We start from the raw sequence: 19,640 nt of genomic DNA, 5'->3' as shown, positions 1-19,640 counted from the left end.
CACTGGGCGCGTTACCCACGCGCCCAGTCGACCCCCCGCTACCAATCCACCTCCCTCCTAATATCAAGCCCCATGTCTCTGTAATGGCTATTAGATCAAATCCATTTATCTCTCTATGTGCAACTAATTCATCTATCTTGTTACGAATGCTCCATGCATTCAGATAAAGAGCCTATAATTTTGAATTTTTACCATTTTTTTTCCTGCTTTGACCTTACTAGTTGATGCTCTACTATTGGTAAACTCTCTGCCCCTTCCTGCAACACTCTGCTTATCTTTACCCAAATCACTGAACCTTTACCCAAATCAAACCTATTGCCTTGACTTTTCTCATTAGATTTCTAAATTTCCCCTCACTTGACCACCCCCCACCACCTTTTTAGTTTAAAGCCCTATCTACAGCCCTAGTTATTCAATTTGCTGGTCCCAGCCCGGTTTAAGTGGAGTCCGTGCCAATGGAACAGCTCCCTCTTTCCCCAGTACTGAAGCCAGTGCCCCATGAATCGAAACCCCTGTCTCCCACACCACACTTTGAGCCACGTATTTAACTCTCTGATCTCTTTGTCCCTATGCTAATTTTCACATGGCTCAGGTAGTAATCCAGAGATTATCTTTGAGGTTCTGCTTATTAATTTAGACCCTAGTTCCTCAAACTGTCTCAGCAGAACCCCATTCTTCGTTCTACCTATGTCATTGGTTCCTACGTGGACCAAGACAACTGGATCCTCCCCCTCGTGCTCCAAGTTCTTATCCAGCCGCGAGGAGATGTCCTTAACCCTGGCACCGAGCAGGCAACGCAGCCTTTGGGACTCTCTGTCGCAGCTGCAGAGAACAGTGTCTATCCCCCTGTCTACAGTCTCGCCTTTTTACTCCCCCCACTTGAATGGCCTCCTGTACCACAGTGCCGTGATCAGTTTGCCCATCCTCCCTGCAGTCTTTGCTTTCATCCATACAGGTAGCAAGTACCTCATACCTGTTGGACAAGGTCAAGGGCTGAGGCTCCTCCATCACTAGATCTTGGGTCCCCCTACCTGCCTGACTCACATTCACACCCTATCCCTGGGAATCTAGGGAATTTTGGAAGATCACAACCAATGCATCCACCATCTCTGCAGCCACCTCTTTTAGAACCCTGGGATGTAGGCCATCAGGTTCCGGGGATTTGTTGGCTTTTAGTCTCATTCATTTCTCCAGTACTTTTTCTTTACCAATATTAAGTACTTTAAATTCCTCACTTTAATTCGAGCCTGAAAAATGACCGCAGCATGCACAGCGCAATCTAATATCAGAAAGGATCCTTAAATAGGCGTTAGGCCCCTGATTTGCAATGGGGCTAAAGCCTGTTTCAGCACCCTAATCACTATGGCATGCAACGCGGAATAAACGCGCACATGCCTGAAAAACAGGCACTGCGTGATCAGAGTCCTAGGCCGTGGTCTTTTGCAGCACCTTTTCCTGTATGCAATAGATGTCTAATGGGTGACATCACAGAAGGTACAACTGACAGCATAATGTCCTTCCTGTAATATTGACTAGAGCTGCAACTTCTCCAGATGGGGACAAACTAATGCCCTGCATCGGCTCAGTATCTTATCCTGAAATTTGTGCTCTATCCCAGGCACTTACAGCCCAAGATCCTATTTGTCTTATTTACTGCTACTTCTATGCAGATGATTTTAATAATTTGACCAATAATACCCCCAACTCATTTTCCTGTGCTGTATCCTGTAGGCGAACACTGTTTAGTTCATTATTTCCATGTTTATATTTCTTCCCAAGTTACATCAGTTTACACTTATTGACATTGAATTTCATTTGCCATTCTCAGCCAAACTTCCAATCTATCTAGATAACCTCTGCACATGATCAGCCTACCCTTGACTGTTTGCATTCCTCTGCTCCCCATCTTGGTGTCACAGCAGATTTGATAGTTTTGTTTCTACCTTCCAAATCATTGATACACAAAAAGTGAATAGCAAAAATGCAGCACAGATTCGTGGGGCTCCCCACTAGTCATTTTCCACCACTCCGACATGGTTCCATGCACAATCACTGTTTGTCTCCTTTACGTAGAATGTACAGCACAGAAACAGGCCATTCGGCCCAACAGGTCCATGCCAGTGTTTATGCTCCACACGAGCCTCCTCCCTCCCTAATTCATCTAACCCTATCAGCATATCCTTCTATTCCTTTCTCCCTCATGTGTTTATCTAGCTTTCCCTTAAATGTTTCCATGCTAGTCGCCTCAACTACTCCTTGTGGTAGAGAGTTCCACATTCTAACTGCTCTCTGGGTAAAGAGGTTTCTTCTGAATTCCCTATTGGATTTATTTGTGACTGTCTTATATTTATAGCCCATAGTTCTGGTCTCCCCCGCAAGTAGAAACACCTTCTCCACGTTAACCCTATCAAACCCTTTCATAATCTTAAAGGCCTCTATCAGGTCACCCCTCAGTCTTTTCTTTTCTAGAGAAAAGAGCCCCAGCCTGCTCAAGCTTTCCTGATAGATATAACCTCTCAGTTCTGGTATCATGCTAGTAAATTTGTTTTGCACCTTCTGCAGTGCCTCTGTATCCTTTTTATAATATGGAAACCAGAACTGTTCACAGTACTCCAAGTGTGGTCTAACCAAGGTTCTATACACATTTAACATAACTTCCCTGCTTTTCAATTCTATCCCTCTAGAAATTAACCTCAGTGCTTGGTTTGCTTTTTCATGGCCTTATTAGCCTGCGTCGCTACTTTTAGTGATCTGTGTATCTGTACCTCCAGATCCTTCTGCTCCTCAACCCCAATTAGACTCTTATTATCCAAGCATGATGTGGCCCCCTATATTCTTTCTACCAAAACGTAATACCACACAGTTATCTATATTGAAATTCATTTGCCAATTAAACGCCCATTCTGCCCAGTCTTCCTCAGTATTAACTATACCCCCAATTTGGTGTCGTCTGCAAATTTTGAAATGTTATTTCCGATTCTCGAGTCCAAATCGTTTATGTAAATGATGAACAACAGTGGTCCCAGCACCGATCCTTGTGGAACACCACTTCTCGCCTTTTGCCAGTCTGAGTAACTACTTTTAACCCCTATTCTGTTATCTGTTTTGTAGCCAGCTTGCTATCTATTCTGCTACTTGTCCCCTGACTCCACGTACTTTGACCTTAGTCATGAGTCTACTATGCGGTACCTTATCGAAGGCCTTTTGAAAATTCAAATATATTTCATCTACTGCATTACCCTTGTCTACCCTTTCTATTACTTCTTCAAGGAATTCAATAAGGTTGGTCAAGCATGACTTTCCCTTTTGAAATCCATGCTGACTATTCTTTATTATATTTTCAGTTTCTAGATGTTTTTCTATTACATCTTTGAATAAGGATTCCATTATCTCTCCTACCACTGACATTAATCTAATTGGTCTGTAAGAACCAGTCCAGGGATCATCTCCCTTTTTAAATATAGGAATAATATTAGCTGTCTGCCAATCCCCTGGCACTATTCCCTTTTCTAATGAGTTTTTATATATGTAGCTGTGCCTCTGCTATCCCTTCCCTAACTTCTTTTAATATGCACGGATGTAATCCATCCGGACCAGAGGTTTTACCTTCTCTAAGTTTGATTAGTTTATCAATTATCTCCCCCCTTTCTATCTTTCTTTTTTGATCTCTTCTTCTAATATCATGCCCACCATATTGATCTCCCTGGTAAAAACTGAGGCAAAGCAATTATTTAATATTTCTGCCATTTCGCTATTACCTGTGAGCTTATCGTGTGTATCCTGTAGTGGCCCTATCCCTATCCTGTTTGTTCTTTTGTTATGTATATGTCTGTAGAATACTTTACTTTTTTTTTTATATTCCTTGATAATTTAATTTTGTATTTTCTGTTTGCCTTCCTAATTGTTTTTATAACTTCTTTCCTAACCTTTTCGTATTCCCTTTTGTCATCCTGTCCTTTATTGTCTATGCACTTAGTGTATGCCTTTAATTTCAATTTTGCCCTTATTTCTTTATTCATCCATGGTGTATCCATTGCTGGTTTGTTCTTGCTTTTTAGTGAGATATATTTCTCCTGGACTCTATTAATCACCGTTTTAAATGTTTCCCACTGCTGTTCTATTTCTTTATCAGTAAATGTTCTGGTTCATTTCCCATTACTAGATCGAGCAGTGCTTCCTCTCTTGTTGGGCTTTTTACATACTGGGTAAGAAAGGAGTCCTGCACATATTGTAAAAACTCCATTCCCTGTACTCCTTTACTTGTCCCTTCTTGCCAGTTTATTTGGGGATTGTTAAAACCTCCCACGATTATTATTTTATGTCCTTTACTCATGTCACATATTTCTTCCTCCACCTCCTTTCCACTATTAGGTGGCTCGTAGTATACCCCTATTAGTGAGATCAATCCCTTCTTATCATTTATTTCAATGGAATGGATTCTGTTTCCATCCTTCTGTTAGTTATGTCCCTTTTTTCTACTGCCATTATGTTATCTCTATTTAGTACAGCTACTCCACCTCCCCCCCCGCTTCTTCCTACCCTATTCTTTCTGATTATGTTATAGCCTGCAATATTTAGTTGCCAGTCCTGTTGTTTATGTTGCCACGTTTCATTTATTCCTATTACATCTGGTTCCTCGCTACGGATTATTGCCTCCAGTTCCCCCATTTTAACTTGGACGCTGTGTATATTGCTGTACAGGCAGTTTAATCATCTTTGATAGTTGTTCCTTTTACTTTATTTTTAACAGTTCTTTCATACTTCTGTTGTATATCTGTATTTGTTCCTTGACCGTTTATGTTATCTTTATACCTTACTCTGGACTGACCTTCACACTCATCTCCTGTTTCTTTTATCTTTAAGCTTTTGTTATTGCTACCAGATCCCTCCCCCCATCTTGCTAGTTTAAAGCCTTACGCACCGCCCTATTTATGCTTTCTGCTCGGATTCTGGTCCCATTCCAGTTCAGGTGGAGCCCGTCTCAGGCCGGTACTGCTCCATCCTGATTCAATACTGGTGCCAGTGTCCCATGAAGTGGAACCCCTCCTTCCCAGACCAGTCTTTCAGCCTCACATTCACCTTTCTGATCTACCTATCCCTATGCCAATTAGCAAGTGGCTCAGGTAGTAAACCTAAGAATACCACCCGTGAGGCCCTGCTTTTTAATTTAGTTCCTAGCTTCTGATATGCACTTAGCAGGACCTCCGTTCTTCCTTATGTCATTGGTGCCGACATGGACCATGACAACTGGATCCTCCCCCTCCCTTTCCAAGTTCCTCTCCATTTGCTCTAAGATGTCCTTTACCCTTGCACCAGGTAGGCAACACACCATCCTGGACGCTCAGTCGCGTCTCCAGAGGATGCTATCTATCCTCCTGATTGTAGAATCCCCTATGACTACAACCTTTCTATTCTGATCCTCTCCCCACTACCCCCACCATTGGACTGCCTCATGCTCCACGGTGCCACGGTTAGCATTCTGGGCATCCTCCCCGCAGCCTTCATCCTTATCCTCACAGGTATCAAGTACCTCTTACCTGTTGGATAGATGTAAACAATTTTACAACACCAAGTTATAGTCCGACAATTTTATTTGAAATTCACAAGCTTTCGGAGGTTTCCTCCTTCCTCTGGTGAATGTGCCTTTCAAAGACCCTACTACTTTCTTAACTCTGTTTAATAAGATGTACTTATAGAAGTCTTTAATGGTTTTTGTAAGCCTCCTGTAATCCTAAATAATATTACAAATATATTAAGTCACATGAAACTGAATTAACATATCTATGAGAATAGGGGAGGGCTCTTAGGACTCTAGTGAATGAAACTGATCATCATTGAAGGAAATGTAAAACATGGAATTTGTTAATCTGTTTGGTTACATTATTTGGAGTCATTGTCAGTTACTTTTGAATTTTAAATGTCCCTTGGCCAGGATAGTCTAGGTAATATCATATCTGAAAATACCAATTGCCGACTTTGTTCAGTGAGCCACATTCGCCATGTATCTGCTATTAAAATGATCGCCAAGGGGATAAAAATCTGCTCTGAGTAATTCTTTCCCACCTCTCACATGCGTATTTGCTCTTTTGATGTTTTGTCTTGAACACCATTTCTTCTGACGAAAAGAGGCCGAAACAATGCATTAGTTACAAAATAGAGCTCAATCTGCAAAAACTATCAGTAGAAAGCACTAGACAATTTATTGAAGATAAGATGAAAGAAGAAAAATATAAATTACAAAAATTGACCAGCTCTAAAATAAAGAAAATAGAGCAGTAAAGGATATTGCAACATGCTCGAATCTTAACAAATGCAGAAAAATATGAAATGCCATTAAATCTTCCTTTGAAATTGATATAGTCATATTACTAAACAACAGAATCAGGTTAATTAATCTATTGTTTGGGAAAATAAACAAAAAAGGGACTAAAGAAAGAGAAATGCATATGTAGCCTCATTCAGGAGATGAAAGAAATTGGAGAAAAAGTTAAGTTCACATAAAAGGTAGATTCAAATTGATAAAACTGGAAGCAGAGAGACGAATGTAATTTGCTTTACATGGGCAACAAGTTAACAGCTCTTTACTGAACATGAACAAAGTCAGGAAGGAACAAAGAGAGGAACACCTATATTGAGTTGCTGCATGCAATTAATATTAAGGGAAAATCAAACTGCAATATTTGTCCAATGGGAATCAAGTTCAACCAAGGATTTTTTTATTCATATAATTATTGGGGATAATGTCATTAGAGGGTTCATGCTTCATCCCAACAAATTATTGTTTTATTTATATTTTAACTATGCAGCATCTTTGCATTGAATTTTTAATTTTTCTCACCATTCTGGAAACCTATGTCCTTCAGTCCTCTGGAGGTAAAAGCTGTGTTTCCATAATCAAGTTTATATGGTGTCTATGTGTGTGTTTGTGCCTTATGTTGCTGATTTGTCATCGAGCTAACTAACTCCACTAATAGTAATGAAACATTTTGAAGTAATGAAATATTGATTTTTCTCCATCTAAAAATTGTAAAGAACACAACAATAACATTAAAGCATGGGGAGCCCAGTAGTTTCAGTGGTTAAGCACTTAAATCTCAATCCTTCTTAAGATCCAGGAAAACCCTCCTAAAAATGGTCACTAAAAATTTCTGGCATTTTTTAAACTATGCACATCTTAAAATATGTCAACAGAAACTGCAGACTTTGGTAGTCTCATTTTGTTGTATATTAAAAACCATCAGGCAACCAATTATTTTAATATTTACATTTCTTCCAGCATTGCCCCCATACACTTCCTCTTCTGAAGACAGTGAATCCCGCTGGGATATATCTTCACAGGCGGTGGTCGCCCACTGGTATCTCACCTAGTATTTATTCTTCAGGTGTTGGCAGATTGTGTGACCATAGGAAGGGCCACTATAACTGAGTCCAATCCTGTCTTTACCTGGTATCCACCACACACATTTTGCAGCAGGAGGCTTTGGATAACAGTTAAGAGCAGTGCACTTAGCACAATTTTTCACACTCTTAGCTCAGGAACACTGAAGCCAATTGCAGCTCAATTACAGCCCCAAATGAGAGTGGTTTGCTCAACACAAACCGGGACCATCCTGGTCTCAGTGGCTCAGTGTCATGCTATGCCTTTACTGTTCAGCTGTTGGGTATGAGGAACTGACCTAACCAAACAAACTTTTTCTCCTGTTTCAAATGTTTCTTTTCCATATTCCTCCAGGCTTCCCCAGCTAGGAAAGCAGACGGTCAGCCTGCTCTGAAGCTCCTGCCACTGTTGTTTAAAACAGTTGTTAAGGGAGGTGTGCAAAAGCAGAGCAGGAGGACTTCTGTACTACCTTATTTTTCATTAATCTCAGCACATCCCTGATAACAAAGCTGACATTGTGGAATTAAGGGTGTGATTCTATGTTTTTCTACTCCATGGTAACCATGTCATCCTGCCAAGTAATCTAACTTTAAGATGAAAAATTGCCACGTAAGAGCTAAAAGTTCACTAACAGTTTTTAGAATACAGTCTGAATAGAAAAAAATATTGTTAACAATATCTTTTTCATCATTCGTATTTATTGTCGTAGATGCAGTTATAAGAAAATAAATTTACACAACTAATTGAAATCAATGGAAATAAAAATTGGGAGAAATGTAAAACAGGCTGCCGATTTCGCTATCGCCCATTTAACAAACACTGTCACACAAAATCAAAATTATCCGCAGTGTATTTTGATCAAGACCATAGGACTGTTCATGCAGGAGCAGAATGATTGATGCACCAATATCATCTCCTCCCTGTTCTTCCCCTCTCACATCACTCTCCTCTTGCCGATAGCTTTCCCCTTTCAGAAGGCAAAATTATGTAATATAAAGTGCACACAGATAATATTGAATACAATGCTGGACATATATAAAAGTAACCCCCTGATCTGAATAATTGTTATCCAGGGAGAATCATTTATACTCCCTGGATAACGCACATTAACAATGCAAGGACATTTATTATGGTTAGAAAACACCTGAAAGTTATGAAGTCCATGTATACATAAGGACTGATGTGTGGAGCTCTGATGGTCAGGCTCTTGGAAAGCCTTCCAGATGGTAAAAGTTCTGTGCCCTGTCCAATTGGTGCCTCCTTTTCACTGAAAAATTGATCAAGGTGTTTCCCTTGGTAAACATGGCATTAGTCCCTTTCTTTATACAGGTGTGAACTACGCACAGGCTTATATTGCAGATATCTCTATTGCTATTGCATAGAAACTTAATTCATAGTAACGCGACTGTGGGAAGAGTTGTCCCAGTTGTTGATGTCTGTAAGTCAGCATGCAGCAAGCAATATAGCTCTCTCGCTGCTTTTGTAGTCTGACATACCCAGCTAAAACATGGACAGGAAGGTACATACTGCCTGCGGTGTCTTTGCACCTTAAGGTACTGGCCCCTCATGGATTTTTTCTCCTCATCCAATTCATGCAGCACAACTGAAACAGCCAAAGGGCTTCCCACCCTGCCAATTTTGACAGCTAAAACTTCTAATGTAGCACCAGTTACCAAGACTGTTGTGGCATGTTGCTAAGGAAACTGGGAGATTTAGAAACAGTGTTCCAATGTTAAAGACTAAAAAAGTATGCCTAGTATTAAATGAAAAAATGGTGGCAATGAAAAAAAGCTGCAATTAAACACACTGCAACAACAAACTTGCTTTAAATTTTTAACTAAAGCAGGCTAGGCTTATTCAAGTGTCATGCAACCGGTTTATATGGACGAGCTGCGTGCTGTGGTTCACTTAAATGACGGTTGCAAATGGTTGTAGCATGACCTTTAACTGGTCCCATAAATCATGCTTTGCAAGATGTGGCGCTCTGTGAATCAGGCATATGAGGTCATGTGTTCAGCATTACCACTGCACACGCCACATGTGACGTCACATTTTCAACGATATTACCTGCACACGCCAGATGTGAGGTTACGTGTTCAACGCTACCACCTGCACACGCGACGTGAGGTCGTGTGCTCAATGTCACCACCTGCAGATGCCACGTGAGGCACTGCACTACAGGCAGTGCCTTATAAAATCAGAGCTTGTAAGTATAACGGACATTGGATATTCTATTTTGTAACAGCAACTTGCTAATTGTTCTCTGAGCTATGTTATCATACTATAGCCAGAAGTACTGTTGTCAATTTTAGCAGATGAATGTTAAACACTTTTGTACAACATTCCTCTATCCACTATTTTAGCATTGGCAATAACCTGTTTATTTTAAATGGATTAATGTCTCCGCTGAAATAGTAGACAAAGGAACGACACATGGACGCATTAAGAATTTGTCCACTAATATCACCAACAGTCATTTCTCGGCTTATATGATTTCTGACTTCTATTTCAAACCTTTATAAGTGAAGAAAATCCTTTGAAGTTCCCGTTCATGCCATATTTTTCAAAACAGGCTGTAAGATTTGGATTTTTGAATTGGAAGATTGGTGCGATTTATTATATTAAAATTAGTTTGGTTAAAAATCATGAAGGCCAATTTACATCCATTAATTTCAATGCCTGGCAAATCACTGGTGAAGTTCCTTCCTTCAGCATTAACTCTGGAAATACTCCATGGTTCTATTGTGGCAATACAGTGAAGCTGTAGCAATATCATGTAGGCCTGTTCAGTTTTTTGCATGGTTGACCATGGAAAAGCACTGTAGATTCGTTATGTTCATTTATGCATTGTTTTATTTACTGAACTTCAAAGTACCAGGACTGCCATACCGTATATTGTAACCAAAAACAAAAAGCCCTCTGCAGAGTTTACTAACATCAATATGTGTGCTTGCCAACATATGTTGTTCCTTTGTCTCTAGAGAGGCCTTTCTTGTGTAAGTTACATCTACTTTGCAATTAGCATGGGCCAGAGTTATCAATATTGACCTAGTGCTGCAGATGGATTCATACATTGTGTGCAATTTTATATCTGTGTATCCCCAAAAGTAATGCGTCACTCAAATACCATCAGCTCGACGCGTATGTTGCCAAAATATAAATCCTTTCAAGATAAACTTTGGGATAGAAACATATTTCTTCTTTAGTAAGGTATATTTTGACAGAGTGAAGCTTATGATTTAAATTCAGCAATTAAATTATTTCAACTTCAAATTAGTATCAGTTTAAGGTTCAGTGAAGGGAGATTAGGGGTTGCTCATCGACCTCTAGTGGACCACGTAGACATTTGTTGGCCTGTGAATTAGTTATAATAAAAGTCCAAATTAAAAGCTTCAAATTATTTGTAGAAACCAAAAGGAATGCAGCCCCCAAAAACATAACCTTTAACCAGGAACAACAACTTGGATTTATATAGGACCTTTAATATAGAAAAATGCCCAAAAGCGCTTCACAGAGGTGTAATCAGACAAAACTGGTTGCCGAGCCAAAGGAGGAATTATTAGGAAGGGGAGCTTAGTCACAAAGGTGGGTTTTAAGGAGGGTCTTAAAGGAGGCTGGAGAGGTGGAGATTTAGGGAGGTAATTCCAGAGCGTTTTAGGGTCGGAAGCTCATTGATAATGGAGAAAGGAAGCTAGGGGTTATCTTTGATCCCCAGCGTGATCATAGCATATTGGGTGGTTTTGGCAGAGGAGAATGAGATCCATTTGTACTCTATCTGGAGCAGCCAGAACTGGTGATGGGTGGCCAAGCCAGTTGTGTGCCAGATATGCTCAAATCTAGACTTGAAGGATCAAAAATGAGGGGCATATGACAGGGATTGACCGGGATGGGAGAGAGTAAAGTTTTTGCTGGGGACAAGGGCATCAAATGTGGAGGTGAGGGAATGGTTGGGCAGAGTGACTGCTGCAGAAGTATTGTGGCGAATGGAGGGTGAAAGTCTAGGTAGTTGGGATTTAGAAAGTGCAGTTGTGATTTAGCAGCAATTTTTTTTCCAGGGATGGACACAGAAGAAAATGGGATTAGAAAGGGTTAAGGGGATGTGTGTGGTGAGGGATACAAGGAAGTAATTGGAGTTGGCCTTGTCTGTGATAGAGATCATGGGAGTAGAGAGGCCACAGGTGATGGCAAAGTTGATGGAGTGGCCGTGAGTATGGGTAGCAGAGATTGAAGATTGATAATAATTGGCTACAAAAATAAAGCATTTGCAACCTTTTTGATTGTTAAGTTTGTTTAGAGAATATTGTGAACATAAAATGTCCTGATGAATCCATTTGATTCATGATATACACATTCAATGTTTACAGATGTCAACATCTCTAGATAATGTATAGTGGATGTTCTGAAAATTTCTCAAGAAACTCACTACTGAAACCTACAAATTTAGGCTGCAGCCAATCTTTAATCAGGACATTTGACATTAGCAGCGCAAAGTTCCCAAGCTGGTAAAATCAGCTGATTTACCAATTCCACAGGAGACTGTACTCCCACCTTAAGCATAGACCTGAATTACACACTTTTATCAGATTGCAGGCTGGAAAGCATGGGGGAGGATGGGGTTTGGATGACACCAAGATTATTCTATTAATGTTAAGCTTTGTACTGCAAGTTTTTTTATTTGGGCTCATTTTTAACGAGGGCAAAAGTTACATGCCAACAGACCACCAGAGGTGAGTGAATAAATAGCTGAGCTTGTTCTCCCTTCACATTAATGTTTAAATATTGTAGCTAGATTTTGTACATTTTGTGCAACTACTAAGTAGTGCGAGAGTCATTGTCATTGATATGATGGGCCACGAGTTCCCAGAGGTGTGGTGCCACTTTTCAGCTTTTTCTACTGTAAGAAAATTCCACCTTGTGACAAGGGAGGAAGTGACACCTTTAAAATTCTTGTTGTAAATGAGGCAGTTTCTTTCACAATAGACACATTAGCTTAAATTTCTCAATACACACCAGTGGCAAGGAACCTTGCTATTTCATTCAGATGAAACGTTAAACCGAGGCCCTGTCTGCCCTCTCAGGTGGACGTAAAAGATCCCATGGTACTATTTCGAAGAAGAGCAGGGGACTTACCCCGGTGTCCTGGCCAATATTTATCCCTCAACCAACATCACTAAAAAAAATTATCTGGTCGTTATCACATTGCTGTTTGTGGGAGCTTACTATGCGCAAATTGGCTGCCGCGCTCCCTACATTGCTAATAGTGACTACACTTCCAAAGTGCTTCTTTGGCTATAAAACGCTTTGGGGTGTCCTGAGGTCGTGAAAGGCACTATATAAATATAAGTTCTTTCTTTTACTTGCCGATGATTTTCTGAAATACACTGGAGTACACGGAAACTTTCCCCATAATTCCAGCATTGCTACGTGACAATGTGCAAAAAATACATCAAAACAATGTGCAAAAAATACAACAAGAAACAATACACAAGTGAATGGATTTCAAGACTACAAAACTGAACACAACTCCCCTTAGAAGAATGTTTTTTGTTTAGTTTCTCTTGTTTTGTTTTATTGCACCTTGGCACACAAAAGTCTTCATTATATTAATGTTGGTTACAGTACAAAGCATACTAGTAAAATTACCCTGATATGTCTTAAGTATTGTACCGGCAATGTAGATGAGTTTTTAAACATTGAAGTAATGTAGAATATTTAGCATTGCCAGTATTCCCACTATTAATGATAAACTGATTATGCACTATTGTTTTAATGCAGGCAGTTCATTGGAGCAGCAAGCTAGACAAAGCCAATTTTTTTCTCTCTCTCCCTATGAATTATGGCATTAAAATAGTAGTGCAAAATCAATAAATTATTGACAAAATCATGAGAGTTGGTAATACTGGATAATTTTCCTTGTGCACACCTATTTACAGGACAGTTTAGATTTCTACACTTTTCACATGTATAATTCAGAACAAAAATGTTACAATGGAATATATGTTATTGCAGTTTATGGTATAAAATTAGTTTGGACTATAAATACTTTTTTCTTCTCAAAATATATAAAATACAGTCAGAAGAACTTCCAAGAAAAAATTATTTTGAGAACTATCAAATTCAGTAGGTTGGGTAGCACAATGGGTGAGAGGACGTTTTTAGGATCTGGGTTTGAATCTAGCCCAGACGGATGGGGTGACAGTCTCCTTTATCTGAGGCTGTTAGGCTTGTAAGTGAATTGTGTTTGAGCAGTCTCAACACAGCTCCAAGGAGATGTAGGCTCTCAACACAAATCTACCTATAATTAAATTTCCAGGGATGGATAGTGTGGGAACTGGAAATGCCACTCTCACAGTACAGGGTTCTACTTTGAACCAGGGTTGCCATCTGTCTTTTTTTTGGCTGGAGGTTCCTTTTTAATGGGCTGTCCTTTTTTTTATTTAAACAGAGAGCAAAAGTTTGCTTTTTGAGCACATTTCCTGTTGTTTGTCTGGTTTTCTAAAGCACATACAATTTCTGATACTTTGAATTCCCCTCACAATCGCAGGAGTTAATCTACAGCAGTCAACTTCCTGACAGATCCTGCAATCAATCTGCTCAGTTCTGCCCAGCTCTCTAGTTAGCCTCCTGCTGCCACCTGGCTCTGTAGCTATCAACCTCCACTTACCCAACTCTACAGCAGGCTCTGCTCTCGTTAGCCCAACTATAGCCTTTAGATGATATGTGAGTAGTCAAAGGGAAATTTTGAAGAACCTGAAAATTAAACTATGTTATATTTTACTGTTAATTCAAGCTACATTTTAAAGGGGGGAGGGAGCAGGACAAGGGATCATGTTAGAAGAGAATCATTTGTTGAAGGCTCATGTGTCTACCTTAAATAAGCAATGATAGCCAATTAATTGGAAAGACAGCTGTAACATGAATTAAACTTATCACATGATACTCTTTGTCCAATTAATCTGTTGCACATGATTATGGCATTACTGATGTTAACTTAAGATGTTTTACTGCTTTTAGAAATTTCTTATTAATAAGTTGTCAGGCTGTGAGGTCATGATGTTACTTTTCTGCCTATTTACCAAGATCAGATTTAGGGACCTGAAAATATACCCAGGCCCCAGGACAACACAGAAATAAAAACTTACTTTATCTCTGGGGCAACTCCCCTATCTACTAGGTCCCAGCAATGCACAAAATATGAACTACAAAGTGATTTGGTAACAGAAACATGTTTAACTGTTGAATTGTAAAACCTTACCGTAAAAGTAAATATTTTTAAAAAGTGACCATAATACTATTATTACTCCAATACGCAGTGCGATCCAGAAAAATGGCTGATCCTTCACTTGCCTGTCAGGAGTGCAGTTTCAAAAATCTCTTACATCTGTTTTCCTAAGGCACACCCCTTTCCACAGACTGCATTATTTTAAAAGCACAGACTGGTAACGATGGTCTTTATTAGGGTCAGTGGAGGATCAGGAATTGCTTGCTTATCATGGGGGAGCTATAGAAATCTTTGCATTTATATAGTGCCTTATCACATCATCGAGATCTCTCAAAGTACTTTGCATAGTGAATTACTTTTGTACAGCATTAACTGTTATGTAGGCAGACACAGCAGCCATTCTGCACTGGCAATGTCCCACAAACAACAATGAGATGATTCATTAGTTAGTCTGTTTCTTGCTAGTATCTGTTCAGGGAGAAATGTTGGCCATGATCTCCCTGCTCTTCTTTGAGTAATACCAAGGAATTTTTAATGTCCAGACGGGACCTGAATTTAAAGGATGGCATTTTCAACAATGCAGGCTTTCTCAGTTCCGCCCTAGAGTGCCAGCCTGGTTTATGCCCTCAAGTCATGGAGGATGAAAATCGTCTGCTTCGGTCCCGCCATCAGGTTTATGACTTCCAGTCCACTTATGCCTACAGCAATGTGTAAGCACTATTTTTACTGCAGTTATTACCATACTGGCAGTATCTGTCTGTAATGTGTGTCAAGCACCTACGTTGTTAGCATCAATTGGGTTCTCCTGAAACCACATTCCAAACTCTGATCTACTGCCTCAGCTCTGCCTAGTTTAGGGTTTATACTGTTGTACCAGGAGTTTATCCTTGTATTTGGGTTCCAAAACAAGGAACTTTTTCTATTCTCCTACCAGTGATTTTACAGAAATACACAAGACTTGAGCTTGCTGATTTATCTTCTGTCTGTACATCTCCTGCTAACCCAGTTGAATTTTTCCATTGCATAAAATGTTATTTTTTCTTCCTGTACTGCACAGATCAAAATTAATATTAAATGGGCATGCTAGTAACTATTTAGTGAATTTTGACAACTCTAGCCATTTTCTACTGTTGCACATGGTTGGAGGCAGTGAAGACGATGGGCCCAATTTTACCAGGGGTGCGGGTTCTCGGCGGATGGGCAAGCGGGCGCGTTGGTAACGCGCCCAGTGAAATTAGTGCGTTTCCCACGCGATCGCAGCAGGCAAACCACTAATTGGATTCACTTACCTGCTCCTCCGGGTTCCCCGCTGCTGATCTGCGCGTCGGGCGGGCTGCGCATGCGCAGTAAGATCTGTCAGCTGGAGGCGCTCTATTTAAAGGGGCAGTCCTCCACTGACAGATGCTGCAACAAATAGCAAAAATTACAGCATGGAGCAGCCCAGGGGGAAGGCTGCTCCCAGTTTCATGATGCCTCACCCCAGGTATCAATACATGGGGTGAGGAGGAGGGGGAGGACAGAGATCTTCCACCTAGCGGGCGGGAGGAAGCGGCCCGCCTCCGCCACCAGGAAGGCCTGGCTCGAGGTGGCAGAGGGGGTCACCTGCGCCACCAACATATCGCCCACCTGCACACAGTACAGGAGGCGGTCCAATGACCTCAGTAGGTCAGCCAAAGTGAGTACACGTAGTCCTTCCCCTACACTCCGTCTGCCACATCACTGCCCCCACCCCACATCTCCTTCGGCACTGCCAACACTACTCTGTCACATCACCCCTCAACCACTCAAACCCCATCCTCATCTTACCTGCACCTACTCACCTCGCCAGTACTCACCCCGCCACTGCCACTCAACCCAATCGTCATACAATCTCATGGCTCTATCCCATACTCACCCTCTTGTGCATCTCTCTCACGGCCAGCCTCACTCAACCTGCCACCACCTGTGCTGCAGCCACAGGGCATGCATCACATATGTGCAGTAGGCAGCGTAAGGCAAACGTGTCGTGACCATGAAGGGGATGCACAAGGGTGTTTGAGGGTTTGTCATGGTTGTTACTTATATTGAATTTCAGAACAACTCACATCACACATTATATTGGCACCGCTACTGCCATGTCTTCGCCAATCCTGTCCAGTTTGTGCAATAATGCCCGCTCCTGGGTATCACTATGAGGACGCACCACTGATGCCACCCATTGTGTCACTGCAGAGTGGGTGTAGGTGTATTTGCAGGGCTCTTCTGCGCAGACGACTGAGAGACATCGGCGATGTCCCCGGTTGCACCCTGGAAGGCTGTGGAGGAGAAGTTCGGGAGGGCAGTGGTGACTTTGACAGCGACAGGTAGGAAGATGGTGCACGGGCCAGCCAGGAGCAGTTCGGCATGAAAGAGGCTGCAGATATCCACGGCTACATGTCGAGTGACTCTGAGCCTCCGTGTGCACTGCTGCTCAGAGAGGTCCAGGAAGCTGAGCCTCGGTCTGTGGACCCTGTGGCGAGGGTAGTGCCCTCTGCGACGCATCTCTCTCTGCGGTAGCCCTCCCTCCTTCTGTACAGGTGGATGTGTCACAGCACTCTGTTGTGGAGCTCCACGTGTCAGAGGTGGACGGCGTGGATGGCGAGGCTGGTGATGCTGTTCGCCCTCTGAGGAGGTCATGACTGCAGCTACGGTGGTCCCCATCCGCAAGATGTACATCTGAGGGGGTCCGCAAGGTAGGTACATGTCTCCGGACCCCGGGGTAAGTGTGCAGGTTGGTGACTTTGACCGTCAGGAGGAGGGTGGTGGAGGCCAAACTTTGTCCCAAGTGACAGAGTGGCCTCCTGCAATGGGTGAGGGTCTCCCCCCCCCCCCCCCGACCTGTCAAATGGACCTTTGCAGCTGCCACAGGCTGACAGCTGCAACACGTCCACTCGATCTGGGAGTGTTTCCCCCAGTGTGGGAAACAGTCCCATGTCGATCCAAAATCCCACATCGTCCCTTAATCAGGTCAGTTAATGACCTGAAATAGCTAAGTAAATACTCTCAAGTGGCATCCCGCTGGCTTTAATTGCCTGCGGGATTCCCACCAGCGGGGGCTGCACGCGCACGCCGGCGCGTCAGCGGGGAACCCGGAAGTGGGCGGGATCGAGGCAGGATCCGGTCGGCATCCTGGATTTCACAATTTTCGAGGCCCCCCCCCCGCCGAGAACGCACCCGATAGCGGGTGCTAAATTCGGGCCCGATGAGTCTTAAAATACAGTATACATTTTGTTCTGTTTAAGTGTAGGTTTTGCAACAACATTTGACACTTTTTTCCCCAGAACTTCTTTTGGAGTTTGATTTTTTGATGGTATTTTACAATATGCCTATAGTTATCCAAAATGCCAAATGGAGCTAAGGTGATATCTAGATCTTTTTGCTCACCAACGTACAGAAACATTTGGGTACTCATTTTGTCAACTTGCCCCAAAGCACTTTGGCGCACTGTGGCAGCTTCCTACTTTCCAAGGAGGGGAAATTCCACACTTAACTCATCCAGGAATCTTTTACGTTTGTCAACACCAAACATAAGAAAAGTTAGGAGCCAAGAATCAGATGGCTGAAGATGTATCCGAGGTGCCCAGTGCTCCAATGTGGGTGACCAACGCAAAGGTTGCTCGGAACTTGTGTTCAAGCTGTGTGCAAGGCTCAATAGTCCCCCAACTTCTCTTCAAAGTAGGGGGATGCCCCATAATGCACCTAGAGTTGCTGAGTAGCAGTCAGCTGCACAAGGCCCATTTAGAATGAGCACTGAAGGGGAGGCCAGACTTTAAAAAACCCTGACACCCCTCGATCAATACCCCTTCTTCCCTCTTCCCCCTCCCCACGTATGTTAGAAAACTATAAGGACAATGAACAGGCAGCCATTCACTGCCTATTACGACCTTGCAGTCCAGCCTTGACACTCACGAATGAAGCATCATAAGATTAGGTAAATAAGCTGCCTTGCATAAGCTCTTTCATGCACAGCCATACAAGCACCTAAACTGGGCATCTTATCATGATCTAGTGTTGGCATGATAGCCTAGAAATTCAATGATGCTGTGCCCGTTTTACAGGTGTAAAAGGGGAGCAAATGCGTCACATATGGCAGGCAGCGTCTGCAAACATTCTGAGCCGAAATTGCGCTACCGCCATATTGGTACAGGTGTCAAAAGAGGTGAGGCCTGAGACAGGCATTAGGCCCCTAGCATATGCAAATAAGAGGCCTAACGCCTGTTTGATATCTCCTTTACCAAATTGGTTTGCCCTGAACGCAGCCAGCCTGAATCCAACTGTGTTATAAAATACCTAGGCTTGTTACCAAGTCTATTGGAGTTCTTTCTATCTTTGCGTGCTATAAAGTAAGTCGTATGGAACCAGTAAAAATCAGTGACTGCTTATTTATGCATCAGCATCAACACCATCTTATTCTACTTAATTTACTAAATCTTTACTTGATATTTTCATAAAGTAGGACAGGCAGTAAAGTGGTGCCAGGTTTATTGCAGTTTTGTTCTGTAACCAAGCAATAGGAGCTGTGCAAGATTTACCATGGATACTTGCCTTATCTTCTCTTGTCTGTCTGTAAGGAACCAGCAGCCTCCACCAAAGCTCCCCCACCATCATGGTACAATCAAAATCAGGAACTTACCATTCTGAAGCATAGGTGCAAATCCCTCTGCTACAATTCTGTGGTAAAGAGCATTGCTATAACCAACCTGCTATAACCAACCTGCTAAACCACCAGATCTACTTACATATCTTTAAATGTTGACTGCATGAGGCTAATTTATTTTTATAATTACATTTTTTTTCCTGAGGAACCTAAATGAAGGGCAACTTAAAAATTATCAATGCTCCAAATTTTGTAATTTACAAAACAGCAAAAAAAAGACACAATTCTGTTGCTGCGGGCTGTGATATATTAAGTTCTTTTTTTAAAAAAAAAAGCAGCTCTGTTTTGTTCCCTGGTGACAGTTTGAATAGTTTCGATAACATTTTGAGCAGCCAGTCTACTGTACTATTCATTCCCTCATCATC

At 41.8% G+C, this 19,640-nt stretch overlaps 1 protein-coding gene across 5 annotated transcripts in view; it reads left to right on the top strand.

The window, feature by feature from the left end:
• si:zfos-911d5.4 (uncharacterized) overlaps positions 1 to 19,640 on the top strand; it is a 154,203-nt gene that overhangs the window by 132,231 nt on the left and 2,332 nt on the right. The window lies entirely within an intron of this gene.

This window comes from Heptranchias perlo, chromosome 21 (genome assembly GCF_035084215.1).
Source record: "Heptranchias perlo isolate sHepPer1 chromosome 21, sHepPer1.hap1, whole genome shotgun sequence".
Taxonomy (NCBI): Eukaryota; Metazoa; Chordata; class Chondrichthyes; order Hexanchiformes; family Hexanchidae; genus Heptranchias; species Heptranchias perlo.
The sequence above is the reverse complement of the archived record's forward strand: the minus strand, read 5'-3'. Positions and strand labels throughout refer to the sequence as shown.